Source organism: Grammomys surdaster, unplaced genomic scaffold, assembly GCF_004785775.1.
Source record: "Grammomys surdaster isolate TR1022 unplaced genomic scaffold, NIH_TR_1.0 125849, whole genome shotgun sequence".
Lineage (NCBI taxonomy): Eukaryota > Metazoa > Chordata > Mammalia > Rodentia > Muridae > Grammomys > Grammomys surdaster.
This window is the reverse complement of record NW_021620675.1, coordinates 410413-420963: the sequence shown is the minus strand read 5'-3', so window position 1 is coordinate 420963 and position 10551 is coordinate 410413.

Here is a 10551-nt window from a genome sequence, read left to right as displayed (position 1 = left end):
AAATAGGGTGTGAAATAGCAGGCTAGGCTTTCAACTTTGGCATCGCGGCCTCAGAAAGCCAGAGCTTCAGCGACGGCCAAGGCTCAGCCGGAGGAGCTACGTCTGGAAAGCAGCTGGGGATGCTCAGAGACCACAAATGGTTGGGCTGGGGAGGAACTGATTGAGTGTGTAATTAAGGGAAGGGCTGTATAACACTCGGGTAAGTAGAACTAGACAGGGTCAAGCCAGCGGGGCTTCTGGGGGCTGAGAGAGCAGCCAAGGGCACGGTTAGGAACTGAAGCCAAATGCATCCAGGTGGACACGGCTCACATGCACCATGGAGGGAGAAGGGCTAGGACACAGCTCACACGGGCCATGGAGGGAGAAGGACTAGAGAGGCGGGGGAGGGGCGGCAGAAGTAGTGACCATTCCCTAGGTCAAAGTGTCCCCTCTTAGTACCTCAGTAGCTCAGCTCTAGAAATAAGGTGACATTATGCAGCAGTGGTGAGTCCCATAGGAATGATAAAAGTGAGACAGACTGTGACCAGGCTAAGGTCACACAGCAGAATGGAGATTTCGTGGGTTCTGAACTGCGGCTGCGTGGCCAGTGTGGCTTGCTCTATGTGAACACTGGTGAACAAGGCACTACTTGGAGTGTGAAGGAATATTCTTGGATCTTGTAGGAGAATCAGGAAGTCCTCCTAGGTACAAGCATTCTGTGTTTCTGTGAACCAGGTGGGTGTGAAGATGCAGGATGCTGGAGTAGTCCAGCAGGTTCTGCTGAGTGAGTTACTGTAGCCCAAATCCTGAGTGTATGAAGCCCCCGTTTACCTCTAGCCTCACCCCTTAACACACTCATCCTTTCCCAGACTGAGAAAAGGTGCCCTTCTTGTCCCTCAGACCCCATCTTAGAGATTCTTCCTTCAGATCTTCCCCAGGGAGGAGCACACTGATTGGTTGTCTAGTACCTAGTAGTCAGTGCTGAAAATATACTTACAGGTAATACATAGACTAAGCAGGGTATATGTAGGAATACATGTGTGTATGCATACATACATACATACATACATACATACATATATACATATATATTTGCATGCAATAACAGTTAATCAAAAGGAGGCAAATGAATTTGGAAGAGAGTGGGGAAGAGCATAGGAAGAGCTTGGAGAGAGAGAAGGGAAGGGAGAGAAGGTGTGACCGCATAATGATCTCAGAAATAAAAAGGGGGGAAAGATGTCTTTCCTGCACATGATGGCATCTGCTTATGTAATGATGTAAATTTGTGCTTATTTTCACAGATGCAGCAGAAGGACTGGTTAGGCACACAGGCTCTGGAGCCACACTACCTCATCCCACAACATGGTCCTCAGAATTCTAAGTGTACAGTATCTGTTCCATTCCTTGGGATCTGTGCAACCCAGAGAAAGTGACTTGCCTGCTCTGTGCTTCTGTGCTCTTTATCTATAAACAGGAAGCATCATGGCATTCACCACAAGAAGTTTTATCAGGAATAAACACAAAGAGCATTTAGAACTGTGCTGTCAAATGGGAAACACTCCGTAAATGTTTGCATTTATTTAAGGTTTTAAAAAATATCATCCAGTCTCTTCTGTAGGCAGGCATCTTGTGTGGTTTGCTATTATTGTGTGCTGTTGAATACATTGCCTGCTGTACATAGATCATGACCTGGAGCGAAGTGGGGCTCAGTATGTAATCTGATTGATTTAATGCTTAAAGCAGTTAATTCAGTAGTCGGTTCTCTTTGGAGACGTATTCCACATTATTTCATAGGCTTCCACCTCGATGTACATGTTAAATCCATGATTTACATAAAATACAACTTAGAAGAGCTTGGAGTAATAATATTTACCAAAGACAAAAGTGGGAGGGGTCTTCCAGAGTGACCAAGTGAGTTAACAGATAATACACATATCAGTGAGTTCATGTGAACACCATTTCTGGATCCTGGGCCAGTACAGGGCTCTAATCCTAGGTCCTCAAAATCAGTTTCTCACAGTTGACCAAGGCTTTTGATGATGTTCAGTATGCTGTGGTCCTCAGAATTCTAAATGTACAGTGGTCATCTGGTACCTGGGAAAAGGGGTATGATGGTCCTGCCCTGTGCTGTACAGCGTGTCCCATGGCCAGAGAACTGTGCATAGACCTTAGAGCCGGGTCAAGAGCAGAGCTAGACAAATTCATCAGCCAGAGAACCACCATCTAGAGGAAAGAATCAAAGGGACTGAGTCGTCCCAAACATATCAAATGTATGGTCTATGTGCGCCTGGAGGACACATGCAGACAAGCACCTACAAGTTACAGGATAGGAAGACTTGAGATCAGAAGAAGGGAAATCTTTGAAAGAATCAGAGCTGTGCATGGGTGAATTGGGCCACCTCAGAGGGTGGTGTCCCTGGAGGACTGTGAGCTTACACTGGCCTCGAGCCAGGGTCACACCCTGGCCAGTGTCTGCTTACTCGGAGAGTCTGTGGTTCTGAGATTTCATGGCGTCCTTTATCCTCCTGTACACTCTGAGTCAGAAAGTCTCATTTTGCCTTTCATGTGGTCGGGAACAAGGTTTGGTCCTCTAATCTGATGACTCTGAGCATTAAAGAAGGCTCACAGAGGTGCTTGAGAATCTGGTGACCCTGGCCTGACCCCCAGGAACAGTGCCTTGCTTGGGGCTCGTCAGGCTTTTGGATGGCAGGAAGCAAACAGTAGCCTGGAGATACAGCTTCTAGTCACTGCCTCACCCGCCTGTGTTAGAATGTCTACTCTGATACCTCCTTCTTTCTTCGAGGCTTTGAAGTACTATCTCTGAGAACCCGGAGCAGCAAGGGGCTTTTGAATCTCTTCTGGGAGAGAAGAGGCCTAACTTGGCACCAGCTAGAACCCTAGGGCTAGAGCTGAGTGTGGGCTACAGAGTCAGGTGGGACTACGGGTGACATGAGGAGCCAAGGGAGGTGGTGCTTACTGGGTCTTGTTTCTTCCTCACTCTGTCTTTATTCTAAAACCTTAAAAATGTAAGCATTTAAGTGCTTGGGGAAACTAACTTCTGTTCTATGCACAGACATATTTCTCTGACCAGACGGCTAATACGGTTATAGGCTTTGCTTAACAAATACAGTTTTCTCTAGCGGCAATTTCACACGGATTACATGAGTGATTGTTTCCTTCTCCAGCAGGCGCCCAAGACTGAAGCACCATGGGAAATCCCGTTACTAAGCATCGTGTTCTCGATCAGTTTATTGAGATAGTGACAGTTGTTCTCTTTTTCTTTCTACCTTTTCTTTATTAAGCTCCTGAGATCTTAAGTTGGAGTCTTCAGCTCAGGCTGCCAGCTGACCTTCATTTGTCCTTTGTCCTTTGAATGGCTCAGGCTCTTGAGAGCCCTTTTAGGACAAATGTTGAGCAATCTGACTTGATTTTCCAGGTCTTCCAGTTTCTCCTCCATGCTGGGGTTGTCAGGGCTGCTCTGGCATCAGCCACCCTTGGGTCCCGTCATGAAACAGATGGCCACCAGGAGGCATTGAAAAAGATAGATGCTCTCCATAAGAGCAGTAGGGTTGTGTGTGTGTGTGTGTGTATGTGTGTGTGTGTGTGTGGTGTCAGAGACAAGGGGATGCATCTGTGAGCCTTTGAACTCACTGCTGCACTGCTGAAGCCCAGATCTTGTCTTTGCATTGCAAGCTCTGCAGTGACTCAGAAATGCTCAGATAAACCCTGAGCACATGCACCTGGGGAGAGGCAAAACAGACTTGAGATTCTGTCTGACCTTGGTTTTGCCACACCTCTCTCTGGAAGCATCCTCTGGAACGTGTCTCCCTTAACTCTCTCCTGTACCTCAAGTGGCACTTGCTCCATTTGCTTTCCGGTATCTTTTGCCCTGGGCCCAGATTCCTTCCCTGGGTCTTGTGATTTCTCTGCCAAGGATGGCAGGAATTCTATTATCCAGTCTGTCTCACTCGGTGGGTCCTTCTTCTCTCTTAAGACAGTTTTTCTGTTGCCTCACACTCTGCTTACTTCTAATGTCCTTTTGTTTCCCATCTACTTCCCAGCACTTGCCTGGTGCTGACTGCCAAACCTACTAGTTCCCATAACATGCAGAGCATCTAACGCACATGCACGCACATGCACGCACACACATACACACATGCACACACACACACACATACACACAAGCACACACACATTCACATGCACACACATGCCCATACCATACTTCTGTTTCCTCTGTTCTCTGGAAGAAGAATGCATCAATCACTTTCAAGAACCAGCGTTAGAGATTTGATTCCTAAGAGCACTGGCCCTGGGTGGCCTCTTCTGTTTCTTGAAGCCACTGTCCCCATCATTTGGGCTTTTTGCAATTCAGTGCTTCCTTAGCTACGTCGTTAATGGCTGATTCTTTCCACCTGAATTGCCATTTCTTGCCGGCATAGAGGTGGACGTGGATGGGGATGTTTTCATAATTTCCTGCGAGCTTGCGTTCCTTCTGCTGGAGCTTTGCCCCCTTCATACTGCCGAGCTTGGGGGCTTAGTTCTCAGCCTCTGCTTGGCTTTCCGTTCTCTCACATTCATGGAGAGAGCCCTCCTCTCCACAGGCAGTCCAGATGTGCTGTCCTCCTCCCTACACATGTGGGTGACACATCTCCTCACACCACTTACGTCCTAATGAGTTCCTTCCTCAACTTCCTTCACTTTTAATGAGAATGCATAAACTTAGCTAGAGTCAAGCAAAACTAAGGGCTTCTTCTGGGGATGGTGAAGGTAAAAACAGGCTCAATATAGAATGGTATAACAGAGGCGCCATAACAGTAGTGGATACGACAACCCCAAGACTTGGAAGGCTGAGGCAGGATTGTAAATTCAGGCAAGCTCAGGCTCCATCACAAGACCCTACCTCAAAACCCAAAGACTGGGGCCAGGGGGTATACTCACTTGACAAGAGAAGTCGCTTTTGCATTGGGCTCAATCACCAGTAAAGCCAGTTAATTCCTGTTTACTCTGCTTTCTACTGGTGTGGTAGATACCATGACCGAAACAAGTTGTGAAAGAAAGGGTTTACTTCATTTTATACCTTAATGTCTATCATGAAGGGAAATCAGAGCAGGAACTCAAGTAAGGCAGGAACCTGGAAGCAAGAGCTTTTGTGGAGGCCACGGAAGGGTGCTGCTTGCTGCCATGCTCTTCAGAGTTACATTCAGCTCCTTTCTTATACCAGCCAGGGTCACCTGTCCACGGGTGCTACCCACAGCAGGCCGGGCCCTCTGGCATGAGTCATTTATCAAGAAAGTTCCCACAGACTTGCCTACAGGCCAATCTGATGGAGGTAGTTTCTCAGATGAGGCTCCCCGACAGATGGCCCCACTCTGTGTCAAGTTGACAAAAACATGAACCAGCACAACTCCAACTCCTTTTCTTTCCTTATAAATCTCTCCAACATAAGGACTCTGTTCTTCAGCTGAAACGGCCAAATGAACATGGTTAAGAGGGTGGTAGTTTGGGGGAAGCAAGGGCAAAGCACCGGGGTGCTTTTAATGAGTTCAGATCTTCATATCTGATGAACCATACCCAGAGACAGATAAAGAACTCACATGAGTTGTGTCAGACAGCAACATGTGAAAAACCAAAAGAGACCTATTTCTAGTCTCAGAGAGAGAAAGCACAAAGGCAAAGATGACCTCAGCTTTTAAAGTCCACCATGGACCATAGAACCTAAGACTGGTGATGCTTTATTTCCCATAAACTAAAGCCTGTGAACACCAGAAATGAAAGCAATAATCATCCTTTAGAGATGGAACTTTAATAATTTCCTTGTCCTGTGGACTAAGAGGCCAACGGATGGAAGATTCCTGGGAAATTTGCTAACAATGTTCATGGTAGGTTACCTGACTTAGATGATAGCAGCTTCCTCTTCTTTCTCAACGTGCCTGGACTTGTAAATGTTCTGACTTCTTTACTAGACTCTGAGTTTGGTGGGAGTAGTTTAGGACCACATCTGATCAGCTTACTGCTGGACGAATGCTTAGCCTTGTAGTTACTGATTAAAAGAATCCTGGGTCTGGAGAGAGAGTTCAATGGCTAAGAGGTTAATTTTCTGCTCTTCCAGTGGACCCAAGTTAGGTTCCTAGCATCCATATAGGTCAGTTCACAACTGCCTATAACTCCAAGGCCTATCACAATGCCCTTTTCTGGCCTCTGCTGGCATCCATGAACACGTGGCATATGCAAACATACATATAAGTTAGGAAGAAAGGAAGAAAAAAGGAAGGAAGAAAGAAAGAAAGAAAGAAAGAAAGAAAGAAAGAAAGAAAGAAAGGAAGGAAGGAAGGGAGGGAGGGAGGAAGAAAGGGAGGGAGAGAGAGAGAGAGAGAGAGAGAGAAAGGAAAGGGAAGGGAAGGAAAAGAGAGAGACAGAAAGGGAGCGCTATAGCAATGCATATATATGACTGTAGCACTGGGAAACAATGACACAGGACACAGGAGGGTTGAAGACCCCAGGCCAGTTTGGCCTACATAGCAGGACCTAGCCTGACAGAGAGAGAGAGAGAGAGAGAGAGAGAGAGAGAGAGGGAGAGAGAGGCAGAAAGAGGCAGAGAGAGACAGAGAGACATACAGAGAGACAGAGAAAGAGAGACACAGAGAAAGACACAGAGATACAGAGACACAGACAGAGACACACAAATAGAGACAGAGAGACAGAATGAATTATTTGATGGGTAAATGGACAAGGTGAACTAGATAAGTAAACTTATAATGATTATACATGTACATTTAACATTTGGATAAAGTGCTGAATTGATATCAATGTAAAGATTAACTCTAACAGTTTTAGAAAAAAGTATGGGCATTGGGGTGATTCATTTCATCACTTATAAAAAATAAATCTTAGAAAATAAACAAAGAGTGGATAGACAAATACATATCATATAATGGAGTATCAATTAGCCTTTAAAAGAATATGTAATTCTGACACATCCACAGTATGAATGAACTTTAAAGACATGCTAAGTGGAACAGGCCAGACACAAAAACACAAATATTATACGATTCTACTTACGAGGAATTCCTAAAAATAAAGTAGAAAGGCAGTTGCCAGAGTCCAAAGAGCAGGAATGGGCAGTTGCTTCATGTCCAGCTTGAGTTTTTATTTTGGAAAAATCTCTGGAGACAGATGGTGGTGATGGATGCTGTCTTAGTTAGGGTTTCTATTGCTGCAACAAAACACCATAACCAGGATGGAAGTCGGGTAGGAGAGGTTTCTTTGGCTTACACTTCCATATCGATATTCATCTCTGTTGGGTACAGGAATCACCTCACAAACCACACAAGCATTGATCTCAGTCAGACAGGCATAGTTTATTGAGCATACACCCCAGGACTGGTCGACCAGGGCCATGGTCCAGATTCAGCTGAACCATGACTCCAAATTAAGATCCTACGGGGTTTTTAAGCCCAAAATCCACAAGCATCTGTGCCAAGTTATTCCATCAATTAAGATTTAGGGACAAGGGGATTTCCTTGGGAACATGTCTTTGTTGTACACAACCTGTTCCCAATGGTTGAGGCATTCAACTGTGGCAGGAGACTTGCCTTGTCTAATAATCATGTCTTAATTTGTCTACCAGGATGGGCCTTGTCTAAAATTCATGTCTTAACTTCCCAACCAAGATGTCAGCTACCCACTTAACTGACATTTCTGCTAAGTAGGATGTCAGTTCCTAGAGAAGTCTTGGGAACTTAAACTTTACTTGACCACTACACAAAAGTCTTATTCCAAAATTCCAAATAGTTTCCTATATTAGTGCAAGTGGCTCTTTTATGTTGAGGTTCATCCCAGGGGTAGATTATACCATAAAAGCTTATATATAGCTACAGGAAATGCTGCTGGGTGGCTGGTCCAGGTCCATGTTTACTGTGGGTTAACTATACAAAACAGTCCTACTGACTTCTATCATGATTAGTTTCCAAGGGCACAGAACATAACAGAAATGTAATCAATTTTGGCATTAGAAAGTTTCCTAGTAACAACAGAAACAGTTTATGATGGCAAGTTAGCCAGGTAACTGTTACCTAGGCCTTAACATTCTACCTAGGCCTTAATATTTTACCTAGGTCCCAACAATCACCAAATGAAGTCAGGACAGGAACTCAAGCAGGCAGGAACCTGGAGGTAGGAGCTGATGCAGAGGCCATGAAAGAGTGCTGCTTACTGCCTTATAGAAGCCATGACCACCAGCCTAGGGATGGTACCCATTGTTCTGGCTGTACCCTCCCCCATTGATTGAGAAAATGCCTTATATTTGGATCTCATGGAGGCATTTCCTCACCTGCAGCTCCTTCTCTGATGATTCTAGCTTGTGTCAAATTGACACAAAACAGCCAGTACAGATGCAATGACTCTAAGGTACTAAATGCATAGCATCTTCACATATACCTAAAATGGTTAAAATGGTAAACTGTAGGCTGTGATTTCTTCTTCTTCTTCTTCTTCTTCTTCTTCTTCTTCTTCTTCTTCTTCTTCTTCTTCTTCTCCTTCTCCTTCTCCTTCTCCTCCTCCTCCTCCTCCTCCTCCTCCTCCTCTTCCTCCTCCTCCTCCTCTTCCTTCTTCTTCTTTTTCTACAAAACCAAATATGAGTGAAAAAAATGCCTCAAAAGTATCAGGATCCTTCTGGATTTTATCATCACTTGCAAGAAAATCAGAATAGCTTCCCTTCAAATATAAAATTAGAAAGAATCAACATACGAAATTTTAGGCTAAGCTTCTAAAGTCCTCCAGGCTAAGAGACAGTAGATCATAATGAAGCTTGAGATGAGATAACTGCTGTCTGAGCGTAGGGATCAGACTGTGCTGAACACTTCCTGCAGTGAGGGTACAAACTGATGTTGAGAAACTGTGAGGGACCTGGAGAGATAAAGGCAGGTCTCGGTCATCTCAACTGTTGAACAAGGGAAATTTATGGGACAGAGATAATTGGGAGGAACATCAGGGCCATTTTTACTATCTAGGAGGCTGGCATATGAAATAAGGACAGTCCTTGCTGTGTATCTACTCCTAAGAGTGAATTGGAACCCATTTTTAGGCAAGGAAAAAAAAAGTCAAAAGAGGCTGTCTTAGTAAGGGTTTCTGTTGCTGTGAAAGACACCACGACCACAGCAACTCTTATAAGCAAAGGCATTTAATTTAGGAGTGACTTACAGGTTCAGAGGTTTAGTCTGTTATCATCATGATGGGAAACATGGCAGCACACAGGTAGACATGGTGCTGGAAGAGTCTAGAACTCTACATCTGGATGGGCGGGCAGCAGGGAGAATGACACTGGGCCTGGCTTGAGCGTTTGAAACCTCAAAGCCCACCCCCAAAGACACACCTCCTCCAACAAGGCCACACCTCCTCCAAGACCACACCTCCTCCAACAAGGCCACACCTCCTTATAGTGCCACCCCTAGGAGTTTATGAGGGCCATTTTCATTCAAACTACCACAGACACCTAACTCGTTATGTGGCACAATTTTCTCAACGTCTGTTGGAGCTGGTGCTATCCATGAAGTAGCCTGTGCTGCTAAGCTGCTTCAGTGGAGACACACGTGACTTTGGGGCAGTGGTTGAATCCCTCTACTCAGTTGCTCAGTCTCAGAGTTTCAGTCTCTCGCCCGACTTTTCCTTTCTCCTGATATCTAATGATGTCTTGGCGTTCTTCCCTCAAGACATGTTCACCCTTTTCTTTTCACACCACTGCCAGCAGCCTCGTCTCCAAACACTAAAACACTGAGTTTGCCACTGTACTTTCTGTCTTCGGTTTTGTCTTTACCCTGTTCATTTTGCATGTAACTGCCCGACTCGTTTTATGAACCGGGCACCAATAATTGCCTTGATAAAGACCAAAGAATGCATCCCAGTTGATTCCCATGTCAAGATGCAATCCCATCTCGGCCTCTGAAGCTGTTCTTCCTTCCCTTTTTAACTCCACATTCTATTACTCAACTGATTTGCCTTACTTAAGTTGTCCCTTTGATGTCTGCTGGCTTCCTTGCCACGCGGGGGCTCACAACCATCTGTAATGGGATCCTATGCCTCTTCTGGAATGTCAGTGACAAGATGCTCATATACATTAAATAAATAAATCTTTAAAAAAAAGAAAAACCAGGCTGGCCTTACCTGTAAGCTCCATCCTTACTGGCTAGTTTTCACGGCGCTGGAAGGTGCTATACATATCGCTGAAGGAGAAGAGTAAGCCTCATTGTTGCTAAGTTATGAACCCTGTAAGCTACAACAGCTGATCTGACGAGCTATGTCCAACAGTACAATGGTGCCATGAGTTCTACGGGAATAATCAACCACTTTCTGAGTGGATCTAAGGCACACTTGAAGATATGGATCTCATATGTGGCACCATTGATGGAGACAAGAACCTGTGGCTAGGTAGGTCATAGGCCCTAGGGGAGAACCCCATACTCTTATTCTGCTAAATGGACACATATTAAAACAACTCCTAATACTTATGACTATGGCTATAGATCAGAGCCTCTCTCAGACCTCGTCTGAAAAGCGTCTCCTTACAGTAGATGG